Below are 12,723 nucleotides of genomic sequence, written 5' to 3'. Positions count from 1 at the left end.
CACATGGGTTGACACAGCCCAAAGTGTCAGGATCAAATAAACAACCCTTCACCATCCCAAATCAAAAAACCCCACAAAGTCTAAAGCCCAGTTGAAACTAGTCAAGTTTTGCCCAGTTTTGGATCAAAATTCATGCAAACCCACTCAATTTCCACCAGAAACCACAAATCTACCAAAGTTAATTCAGAAAGTTCCCAATAAAACCACAAACCCAGGGAGTTTTGCCTGATTACATGTGAATGTTTCCCAAACCCCTAGCTCCAGTCTCATTTTAAAAGACGACACTAGCTTTTCCTTTTAATAATGAAGTGGAGATTTTCAGAACTGACTAGGAGATTTAGCCACACAGCTCCCACTGATTTTAATGGGAGTTGCAGATTTAGCCTCAGTTCCCATTAATAGTAAGAGGGAGTATATGTGGCTAAATCCCCTAGTTGCCTGTGAAAAACTCAGTCTAAATCCATAAAAAATTACATTTAAAATTGAAGAACAAAAAGAAAAGAAATTTGAATGCAAAATCAGGGACAAGAGGTGTGACAATCTTGATTTAAAATGTAAGTTGAGCTAAGTATTATTATTAATTATTTGTGATACTATAGTCAGGCCCGCCGAGAGTGATTTCAGGCCCTGGTGAACCCCCCCCCCCCCCCCCCGCAGGGGCGGACCGGCAAAACGGGGCAACGAGGGGGGGGGGGGGGGGGGAGCCGGAGAAGCCAGGCCCCAGGCTCCCTTCCAGACTGACGGGCCCCAGTAATTTGTACCGGCTCCCCCCACCCCTTGTCGGCCCTGACTACTACTACTATAGCGTCTAGGAGGACGAGTCACAGACCAGGACTCCGTGGTGTTAAAGGCTTAACTCGCCTCTCTACCAAGAGTTAAATATGGCTCAGCTGCACCAATGGTAAATCTAGAATAACTCCATGTAGATATTCCTTCTCTCAGTCATACCAGGACAAACCCAGAGTAATTCCATTGACTTCAGTGGAGCTACTCCAGATTTTCACTGGTGTGAAAAAAAAGAAGAATTTGGCCCTACATACAATCATTATTGTTTGTTACACTTGTTATGCGGTAACACCCGGAGACCTGAATCAGAGCCAGGGTTCTATTATGCTCGGGCATAGTAAAAACATATATATGAAGCCATGGCTACTACGGCTAGGCTAGGAAGGATTATGTTTTTATTGGTAACGGTCAGTAAACATCAATTTCACCACACACCCACACCCACCAACAAAAAAATATTTCCATCAATGACAACTGAACTTTACAAATAGGGCAAAGTAAGAAAAATGCTGCTTAAGAACCTATTTGAGTTTGATTTAAGGATATTTAATTTGTATATTTTGACATGCAACGTTGACAATTTGTGTTTTAATGATTGTAAAGCTTTAACTTTTTGAATCTCCGTGTCTCCTGTCATTAAGTAATAAGTCTGACCCCCTCCATTGTCTGACCTGTCCCCATAATTTCCTACAACTGTGAAAATTTTAATAGATAAAAATCTGAAAAAAAATGCTTAAAAATAAACATTAATATCCATTGAAAATTTATATAAAATTCTGCCAAGCACTTTGGGGAACTTATAGTCTAAGTTTATACAGGAACATCTTTCATATTCTTTGGAATTGGTTGGACTAGAAGAGTTTTAGGAAGAACGCATCAAGGAAACAATACATTTGGTATATAGAGAGTTGGTATTTAGGAATTTTTCTTTTAAGTTAGCACTATTGTGGTAAAGGAAAAGGGATCCTAACTAAAAATAATGCTACACAGGGAATAAGGTCACAGCAGTCAACAGTTCCGGGAACAGTGGCAAAATTCTGCTTGTGATTGCTATTTGAGTTCTACATGCCATTTAAGTTAAAGAAAGCAACCATTCAGTTCTTTCCTGCATGAGGAAATCCACATCCTAACTGCATACAATGCCCGTCTCTTATTTTAAAACTACTTCCTGAAGGGGGGCTGGATAGTTCATGAAGCCTACAATAGAATATAGGACTCCAGAGTGGCAAATTTACTTGGTGGAGAGTGCTGAATTCTGTTTTTAGTTCTGGTCTGCGGGCCAGGACATAAATGTAGGACTTCATAGCTCTCTTCATCCACAACATTGCCCAGTGATGTCAATAGGAGGTTTGCACGAAGATGGAGGATAGAACCTGGCCTTTACGCAGTAACTAAACTTTTATTTATTTAGTACTTTATTGTCACACTCAATATCAATCAGTGGAAGAATATGACCCACCATGCCCCTCACTCCCCCAACTTTGGATCACCGCTATTTGTGCCCTTTGTTTCTCTTCTTTCCTCTTCCTCAATTTCTCTCCCTTTTCCTTGTCTTTACATCTTTCCTTTGTTCTTCCTTCTATGTTTCCTTCCCTGCGGCAATTCCCAAAGTCTACCGCCTAGGCTTCTCTTCAACCCTTTTCCCATTACATCCACAAAAGGATCAGCAACATCATAGTTATTGTTGACATTAAAGTGTCACCACTGTGGTTGATACTCCAGCGGGGCTACTAGGGGACTGCAGTGTTCACACCTCTCTGAGCCATTGTTTCAGCCTGTCTGCATACTCCCAGAGGTAACATTGCACCAGTTTACCGCTGGTTCATGTTTGGCAGATTTTTTGCAATCACAAGGACTATAAAATTGCTTCAAAAAAGAAAAACAAAACACAGACTCTGCAGAATCTGGACATGCCCTGTGGGCTACAGAAATACAACAGGTAGCTGCATTCACTGGATGGGACATGTCTGACACCCCAGCGTAGAACACTTTAATTTAGTTCACTGGTTCAACTCCTGACTGGGATAATAGTGACCAAAAGTTGTTACTATCTGGAGATTGCCTGGTTGGTATTGGCGGAAGGGGTGAGCAGGCTCGGCAACTCCTAATGAACAGTTGTCTACATATAAAATAAAATAATAATAATAATAAAGCATCACCTATACAATTGGACTTTCCTTTGGCAGTCCCAATAGGCAGGGCAAAGATTGAATAGTAAGGATGATTAGAAATATTTGCAACAAAATGATCTTTCCACCAAAACATTCCTGGTTCACAGTTTATGGAATGCAACCAAGTTTACAATATTTCAATAACTTTGTGCAAACAAAAATTGTACTGATTAAGATGGTTGCAACTATACAAGATCAAAAGTGTTCCTTTTTCACATTTTGAACTTGTTGGTGTCACTAGGCCTGAATGAACCAAAGTTCTTCCATGTTTAACTCTAATCAACCTCAAAAAAAACAGAGGCAGAAATTGGAATGTGTAAACAGCCAGTTATCAGTTACAACCCCCCTCATACCAGGTACCAAGCAGTAATAACGAGGCCTGTATGTTTCTAGCTGGAGAGGAGATAATAAATCAAGGGGAAACAGGACCAGATAACGGTTTAGGGAGAAGTTGCTAATGAGCTAGACCCGAGCCGCCAAAATGATTTAACTGCTTAAATGTATAAACATGCCTTCGGTAGAGAGGGGAGGGGGAAGAAAGGGAGGGGTGGGAGGATAAAAAGGGGGAGAAGAAGGGGGGGCTTAGTTGTAAAATGTATAAGAAGAGAAAAAAATGTTTTTGCTGGTGTGCTTGATCTGAGACTTGCCTGTCTCCTTGCACCACTTTGAGATCTCAAATAAACTTTGATTGCTTCTCCACCCTGGTGTGTTTATTGGCGCGAAGCACACCGGGCAACGAACCCCACTGTTGCTGTCCTCGGGCCTCTGTGCCGGCAACAAACTTATATGGTTCAACAGCCCTCTCTTATTGACAGCTGCGGAACATTCATCTCTAATTATGCAGCAGAGGGACAACCTGCCTTTCACTGAGCAACCCAAACTTCTGGTGCTCCAGGAGGCCAGCCCCAAAGCACCATGAGACACTCATCTGATTCACAATCAACAGAAATATGGGGCAGCAGCTGCCCTTCCCCTTGCAACTGTTAATGCGTTGGCGTTTCTGGCCTTGCAAGATCATGGGGTTGAGGACCTTGGAAACACAGGACCCAATACAGGCTTTGGAGGCAGAATGCATGTATGCCTGATGACCTCAATCCCTACTAACCTTTTCTGTGTATGTATTATAAATGTGGGTGTGAGACTGCTACGTGGCTCCACATCTTCTCTCCATAAGCCAACGTTGCCAAAAGCAACTGTCTTAAGTCCTTCAGGGCAAAATTTCAACCTAGAAATGGACTTCGTGAGCAAGTCTGTGGTGTCTAGCTAGGTGGGGGAGGAGGGAGGACTAGGATGCTCAATATTCTCATAGCATGACTGGTAAAAAATGCAAAGCTAAGTTTTTTGGGGGGAAAGTCATCAAATTTCCCCACACTTATTAATTAGTCCTGGAAGCTGATCTGTTCTCTTCACCAGCAGTGTCCCTTCCAAGTCAGAATTAAGGTAAAAGCTGCAGGTCAGCATGAAGGAAGCTTGCACTGCAGCTGCCTATGCTCTATTCTTTGGATAACATGGAAGACGTTAAGCTTCAGGACTGTCAACCCAACGCCTTTCTGATTCTAAATTCACACTGCTTTCTGATTCTGAAAATTAAAAGTAGGACTATGATCGCATCTTAACTACTAGTACCTGGGAGGAAGCTAAATCCAAACCTGAAACAAGGGCAGTGTCAAGTCCGAAGGGCTCAGATCTTTTGCATTTTAAATATTATGTACGTTTGCAAGCTCCTACAATTGTCTATATACGTGGTTTAATTTTCCCAGTAATAATACATTGATCTTTTTCTTTAAAACAAAACACACACTGCAAAAGCCAAGCACTAGTGAGAAATTCTATAATATGCAAGTCAGCGTATGCAAACAAAGGTGTTGGAAAATAAACCGATTTTCAAACTATCAAAGAATTGTTATATACAACAGAAAGAGTTATTTGCAAAATCGCAAAAATGATCCCTGGAATGCTGTGGGGTTTTTTTAAACGTGAATTTATTATTGGCAAATTAACGTGCCCAATAATGCAAAGCAGAGCTGAAAATTTCAGGAGCTAGTAAATAGACAGTGTAGTTGCAAATCTGGCTCTAAAAAAACATTGCTGATGATGCAAGCAATATATTTAGCCCTTTTAAGTTGACAAACCTACTTTGGAAGGCAGCAATAAGTTTATACCGGTAAGTAATCAGTTTTAAAATCTTTTTGCCCCTTAGGCAATGTTTACACTACGAGCTAAAGGGTGTGATTCCACTGCTTGAGTATACATACTTGCTGTTGCTTGATCAAAGCTCACATGAGTATAAATTGTAGCGTAGTCGCTGTAGCATGATCAGCCACAGCAGAGGCATGACTTAGCCATGAAGACTCCTGAAACCAGTGTGGATGTACTCAGCATGGCTGATTTGTGCTGCCACTGCACACGCGACCATAGCTGCACTGCTATTTACACTTGCACTAGCTCTCATTGCTCTACAGAGAGTATGTGCACACCTGCAGGGGAATCACTCCCTTGGCTTGCAGTGTAGACGTAATCTGATTCTATATTATTTTCAGTATAGATATTTCATAGGATAGGATTAATCGATAATCAACTTTCAATACAAAATGATGGGGAACATTACACCAACTTAACACCACCACCTCCCCAAGTGGGGTAGAGCCACAGTTGATGTACTTAGGTCAATGCAGTGAGAGTGCAGACACTGCATTAGTTATGTCGACCCTAACTGTCCTCCAGCAGCTGTCCAACAATGCCCCAGACTGACCGTTCTAGACACCACTGTGAACTCTGATGCCAGGGGTCACAGAGACCCCTTTAAAGTCCTACAGATTTTTGAAATTCCTTTTTCCTAATTACCTGGCTTGGCAAGCACAGCGAGTGGCTCTCCAGTGTTGAGTGCAACTGCCCAGCTGACCATGCTGGCTACATGCTCCAGACGTGCTCCTGCCTGGAGTAAACGGGAGATATTGGCTCTCTTTGGAGAAGAGGCTGTGCAGGCACAGCTCCAATCCAAGCATAGAAACATGGACATCTAAGAGCAGACTGTTCAGGGGATGCAGAAGGGCTAGGACAGGGACCAGCAGCAGGGCCACGTGAAAACCAAGGAGCTGCGGCAGGCATACCAGAAGGCCAAGGAGGTCAACGATCGATCTGGTGTTAAGCTGCAGACCTGCCGCTTTTACAAAGAACTGTGTGCCATCCCTGGCAGAGACCTCCCTCCCCACAAAAAAGCACCATTGTGCCCGAGTCACAAGCCCCTGCCAGGAACAGCCAGGAGGCGGCAGTGGTATACGAGGAAGAGGAGGAGGAGTATGGGGGATAGGTGACCAGGGGATCCAGTTGCGCAGGGGGCCAGGGCCTGTTTTTAATTCCACTGCAGTTCAGCCAGCTGAGCACAGGTGAGCCTGATGCAGGGGTAGGAACTTCGGGGAAGTGTGTATACAAATTTTCAATTAGAGGGGGCAGTTAGGGGACAAGGCACAGGGAGGCTTAGGTAGGGGGTGGGGTTCTGGAGGGCAGTTAGGAGCAGGGGTCCCAGGAGGGGGCAGTCAGGGGATAAGGAGCGGGGGGAGGATTGGGGGTTCTGAGGGGTGGGAGGTGGGGGGGCAGGGGCGGGGCTAGGGCAGGACAGGGGTGGGGCTAGGGCAGGACAGGGGCGGGGCTCCTCCCGTCCTCTTTTTTGCTTGCTGGATTATGGTAACCCTAGCATATGGGCCCGGGTGGCTTCAGGATGCTAGCAGCAGCTGTGTGTACTCTCTCTGCCTTTGTTACCCTCAGGCGTGAGATATGAACTAAAATGACCCACTTCCTATAGAAAACGGTGCCAGTATTCAGTGCCATTGTCTTATACAACTAGAAGCATGCAGGCGAGAAATTCCCTTCTCATTTCCCCTCCCGTCCAGCAGGCCACACTCACCCTGTCTGGCATTGTGACTGCCACCATGCACAAGCAATTCCAAGCAGAAGTGAGAATTGAGTGCTTAAAACTTCTGGGGAGCAAGGGACATGAGTTCAGCATCTTAAGTTTCTCTTTCTATAGTGAATGCACTGACCATGATACATGTGTAGTGTTTTATCTGCAGCTGCTGTGGCCTTCAGGGTCTCTCCCTTCATATCCATGGAACATCTGAGCCAGATAAAGAGAAGAAAAAGAGGACTCAGGTTGACACGTTAAGCAAAATCCTGCAAGCCAGTGCTGCATCAGACCGTGAGCACAGGGCCTGGAGGATGAACACTGAGGACAGTCTGGAGAAGGAAAGTGTAGAGAAGAGAAAGGTGCTGGAAAATAAGAGGGAGATGCACCAGGACATAATAGGGCTTCTCAGGCAGCAAACACAGATGCTGCAGGCTCTGGTGGATCTGCAAGTCCAATGATCCAGGGCTCACCTCCCTCTGCCGCCCATCAAGAATTCAGTATCACAACCTCCCTACATGGCCACACACACACGGCATATGGGGTCGCTGCACAATCCCTACCACTCCACCCCGGGAGACATTAAAGACAATCACAGCTTCACATACACAGACATGTAAAAGCCACGGTTGGTGCATGTGCAGCTGAAATAGACACAAATATTCTTTTCCCTTCATGAGGTCTGTTCTCTTAATTTATTAAGTTTTTAATGTATTTGTTTTTAAATTGCATAGGTTTTTTTGCACTGATTTTGTTACAGAATAAAATTTTATTATCTGGAATATAATTCATCTTTATTAGTTTGCAATACATGCTGCTGAGCACTCAGCAGTTCTGAAAGCAACCAATGACCTATTACTGCACAATGTCACACAACTCATCACATCGTTGACAGTCAAAAACAACAGCATCATTGGCAATGCTTTATTCCTACATGTACAGCAATCACTACAAGATTCCTACCAGGCCAAAAAGAGATGTCCCACATAGAGCATACTACAACACCACACACTACTCTGGCTCACCATCAAAACGGTCTTTCAAAGCCTCCCTAAACGGTATAGCTCCATGCTGAACTCTAATAGCCCTTGTATCTGGCTGTTCAAACTCAGCAGACAGCTGCTCCACCTCCACCCCTTGGTGGGGGATGTGGAAGCAGAGAAAGAACTGTCATGCATTGCATCCCCTTCCTGTCAGTTCTTTCTCTGCTTCCACAGGGGCAAAGAATAAACACTCGGGTTCCAACAATGTCCCCAACACAATGAGGGAAACCCAGATGGGCAAAGACATTAATAACCACCTGCACATTGCATAGTCTTATGACCCAGAAGGAAAGCACCGTCTTGATAGTGGTACACATCTCCATTACAACAGCACCAACAGCTGACCTACCAACACCAAACTGGTTAGCAGCTGAGTGGTGGCAATCCAGGACGATGAGCTTCCAGATGGTGATAGTCGTGTTTCTCTACACTCAGGGGAGCCCCCATGTTGGTGGTTCACTGGTACAGATCCTGGGTCAGAGCTCAAAGAAAGTGGCTTTTGACATCCTGAAGTTCTGCCACTGGTAATCCCAGGTCTGCAGCACTCTCCTGTCCCATCAGCCAGCACTCATCGGGGGAGCCCAAAAGCAGCACTACTCTGTGTGAAGCTGTTTCAGAAAGAGATGCAGAGAAGTGACTGATTTCTTTCAGACTCTTCATCCTCCGCTGCTGTTCTTCCTGGTCTAGTTCTGTAGCCATTGCACAGCTTTACATACCTTAGCAACAGTCGGTTTATATTCATGATCGTGAGGATTGCAGTGATCCATGCTTCCCCCATGCTACCTGTAGGCACTGGCTCACAAAAAGAATAGTGAGTTTGGCCCCAAAACTCTAATTCCATTGCCTTGTGGTAGGAATTCCACAATGCTCAGGTAAAAATTCCCACAATTCATATACAACTGTGGATGAGTAATGGACCCTGAGATGTCTAAGCAGAATATTGTCAGATGTCCGTGCAAAACAGCTCCGATGCTGTGTGGCTACTAACCACCAGAAAACCTTTTTGTGTGTACAAACTGATTGTACTACTGTTGTCGTGGATCAATTAACACACCTATATGAAAACGGCACCCATTTAAAAGTGTAGACATGTCCTAAGCTAACTACTGAGACTGGATGCTGGGTTGAGGATTTGCCTCATATGATAATTTGCAGTGACTTGTGTTATATCTGATTACCAATTGTTAGTATCAACTTAGTTCTCGATTTTCTCAGCCAAAGCCACTTTGCATTGGATAGACAAAATAATAACTCAAAATGTTTTTTCTGCTAGTAGGTTTTTGAACGTAGTATTTTACAAATATTAAATATAGTTTTGCATTTCCCATAAATGCTTAAAACAAGCATCAAGTTATTATTTAATGCCTGTAATGTTTCTAGACAGTCTTTTCCTCAAATGGGAAGCCTTTGCTGAGTGCCAAATTCTTCCCTTGGATGCACGCACATGTAACTCCAATTGAAGTCAATGAGAGCATGACACATGGACCTTGAGGCAAAACGTGGGCCATACTCTGGCAAGTCAAGACATTACAGTGGAACCCTCTTATAACACAAATTCACTTTTCCTCAGAAAAGCTTCATTGTAAGGATCAGTCTAACCAGAATTGCAGCTGGCACATTACAATGCGGGCCACTTTAATTCCACTTCAACATAAGAATGCAGTTCTGCTCTATCAGAATTCACTGTAAGTAGGTTCTACTGCATCACCTAAAAATATTTCCTCTTTGCTTTCCGAGACCTCAGCCCTTTATTTCCCATCACAGCTACTCCAGTTCCAGCTCCACTGTGACCTCCCACCCTCTTCGGTATGCTGTTAATATTGCAGACATCACAGAACTCCATTAGAGCATGAAACCTGTAGGTAGTCAAGTAAATGGCTGTTTGTTTATATAGTGCAGTTTTTCAAAGATTTATTTCAAGGTTGCTTTTTACTCTAGAAGTTTGAGACAGAAAGCAAACTTATAAACTTTGAAAAACCATAAAGTATTACAAAATAACACAACTGACCAATGCATCATGTTAGGGCAAGAGCCAGTGAACCCTAACATGAGGCACTGGGCAGATATGTACTATTTTGTAATGCTGCAGGGCTTTTCAAAGCTCACAGGTTTGTTTTATATGCACAAATGTGCATAAATACATGAAGGGCCAAATTTGCAAAATACGGGTGCCTGAAGATAGACATCTAAATCCTGCATTTGGACACCTAAACACCACTTTAAGGTACCTAAAGGTGTATGTTGACAACATGATAGGTAACATCATCAGATCCTAGTGTAGACAAGGCAAGCTGTAGCTTCAACTCAGTTAAGGTGATGAAGGTGAACTTTAGGCTTCTCCTAGCTAAACTGAAGTAGAACATGATAACTTCCATCTATGCTATGAAGAAGGTCAAGGTTAACTATACATTAGCTCAGCACTTTTACTAGTGTAGGTAAATCCAAAATTACACTGGCTTAACTAAGTTGACTTAACATCATGCCTTTAGTTAATTTCATGCAAATTCTGTGTTTAGAGAAGCCCTGAGGGTACCTGTATACAGCAATTAAATACCCACTACTGTCCCGTGTCAGCTGACTTGGGCTTGTCCTGTGGGGCTGTAAAATTTGTGTGTGATATGTTCTGTCTCGGGCTGGAATCTGGGCTCTGGGACCTTCCCCTTCACGGGGTCCCAGAGCCTGGGCTCCAGCCCATGGCCAAACAAATACACTGCAGTTTTACAGCCCCACAGCCTGAGCCAACTGACATGGGCCAACCCTGGGTGTTAACTGCTGTGTACACATACCCTGAGTTTCCTAACGGGGTTCCCTCCCTGGACCATGATCAGAGGCTCAGTCCCGCTTATTCCCTTCAGGCTAGTTGAAATGTTGGCGAGATAAATTTATTAATGTTTGTGAGGTGTTCAGATACTATAGTAATGTAAACAGATTTACATTTCTCTGCTTTCTATCTCCTTTTCTGGCTGCTGGAAGGAGAACAAGTTCTCTCTCTCATTTCCCTTTTCTTTTGAAGCATTCACTGTGCCCACAAGGACTAGAAATTTCCAGTTTTGAAATAAGTTAGAATTCTGCAGAAACTGAAGGCCTTAGCACTCCATTTAAATTAATGGAGATATCCCATCTCCTAGAACTGGAAGGGACCTTGAAAGGTCATCAAGTCCAGCCCCCTGCCTTCACTAGCAGGACCAAGTACTGATTTTGCCCCAGATCCCTAAGTGGCCCCCTCAAGGACTGAACTCACAACCCTGGGTTTAGCAGGCCAATGCTCAAACCACTGAGCTATCCCCCTCCTCCCAAAGAAAGTTTTCTACTGGGTTAATGGTGAACAGAGAAGTGGATTTATCAAACTCGGACAGAGTAAACTTGCTTTGTAATAATCTGGTTCTAAACCAAGAGTGCCTATTTAAGTAAGAGCCTCAATTTATTTTTTATTGTCAGTTTACAACAGCTCATGTTAGTCCTGATTCTCAATTACTTCATTCCTGAATCTGAGGCACAATGGAGAAAGGGGCACCCTTGTGTTCCCCATATTCTGGGCCCATGCAGAGGTCAATTAGAGCTGCTCAGAACCCACTCTGGATCCTGGGAAGCAGAGAATATCCATAGCACAATTGCTCTAGGCCTGGGAACAGAGACAATGTAGAGCCCTTATGCCAGCTGCTCACCAGCAAGGGAGCCAGAATGGTGTAAAAAGGCCTTAGTGTAATTGAGAATCAGGCCTACTGTCCGTGCTAGGTAACCTTTTTCTAAAGCCAAAATATTAACCATTCCTCCACTCTGATCCTCTCAAAAGCTGTCCTAATACAATAAATTTTTAAGGGAATTAAAGATGTGTCCTTATTTTCAGATGGAAGATATGTACCCAGCAGGAATCATATTATTATTAAATACCTCACTGCACTATGTCCTTAAACATTATATAAATGCAACGGTAAGTGACACTGCTATACAAACTGCTCGCTCAACATTCTTATTACACAAACCACACCAGTAACCTTACACTACCTATATATTTTCACGGAATGCCTCAAATCTATGTTGCCCTGAAGGTACCTATTTGTATTGCAGATTACTGTTGTATGAATAAATCAAGTGCTGAGCTATAAGTTAGAGAACCACAGAGCAAAAGCAGTTTAATTCCAGTACATAAGGGTACCCTGCAAAGGAAAGCAATTAAATTCATGTGCCTTTTTTTTTTTTTTTTCCCACACGTATAAAGAAGGGCTGATAGGCTTTTGGGGGGCGAGGGTGGGAGAGGAGAAAAGGGTTTTTTTTTTTTTTTTAAACTTTAGAAATTGTACCTCCTTTACCCTTTGAAGATGATTAATAACTGAAGAATTAGTAGGTTTTTGACACCACAGAAAACCAGAAAGTGAAACCAAGTGGAGAGAGGTGGTAGCAATTATTTAGAACTTCAACACCTATTTATGTTAGACAATGAAAATACACTAGTCAATTCTACATCCTGCTTTTTCTACACTAACGTGCATATAAGGCAGGAGAATGTTTAAATTCATACTCAACACTGTTTTCATTGACTAGCATTTTTTAAAAGGCAAATACTTCTGGTTTAGAGACAAGCATAGAATTATTGCGGTAATGGGGTTTTTTTTATGTCCTCCTCCCCACGCCTCCTCCTACGCCCACGTACCCAACCTCCACAGAGTGGGGGCAGGGGAGTAGGGCTCCGGTGTTAGATCAGACTGCTGTGGTCTGAACAAGCCTTCAGACTGGTGAGTGCGCCTCTGCTTAAAGAGACAGCACATGGACTCTCAGACACTTCCCCAGCAACCAGTGCGCACACACCATCTCTTTCACACTC

The 12,723-nt window shown here is 43.4% G+C and overlaps 1 protein-coding gene across 4 annotated transcripts in view; it reads right to left on the bottom strand.

Annotated features, from left to right (window-relative positions):
* ST3GAL6 (ST3 beta-galactoside alpha-2,3-sialyltransferase 6) overlaps window positions 1-12,723 on the bottom strand; it is an 85,488-nt gene that overhangs the window by 64,573 nt on the left and 8,192 nt on the right. Inside the window, exon 2 of one of the 4 annotated variants that reach the window (XM_034789858.1) lies at window positions 6,998-7,071. The exons of the other annotated variants lie outside the window; for them this stretch is intronic. The gene's annotated coding sequence lies outside the window, so the exon portion shown is untranslated. The remainder of the gene's footprint in view (window positions 1-6,997; window positions 7,072-12,723) is intronic. 4 annotated transcript variants of the gene reach the window in all.

The sequence above is a fragment of the Trachemys scripta genome, chromosome 1 (assembly GCF_013100865.1).
Source record: "Trachemys scripta elegans isolate TJP31775 chromosome 1, CAS_Tse_1.0, whole genome shotgun sequence".
Classification (NCBI taxonomy): Eukaryota; Metazoa; Chordata; order Testudines; family Emydidae; genus Trachemys; species Trachemys scripta.
The sequence above is the reverse complement of the archived record's forward strand: the minus strand, read 5'-3'. Positions and strand labels throughout refer to the sequence as shown.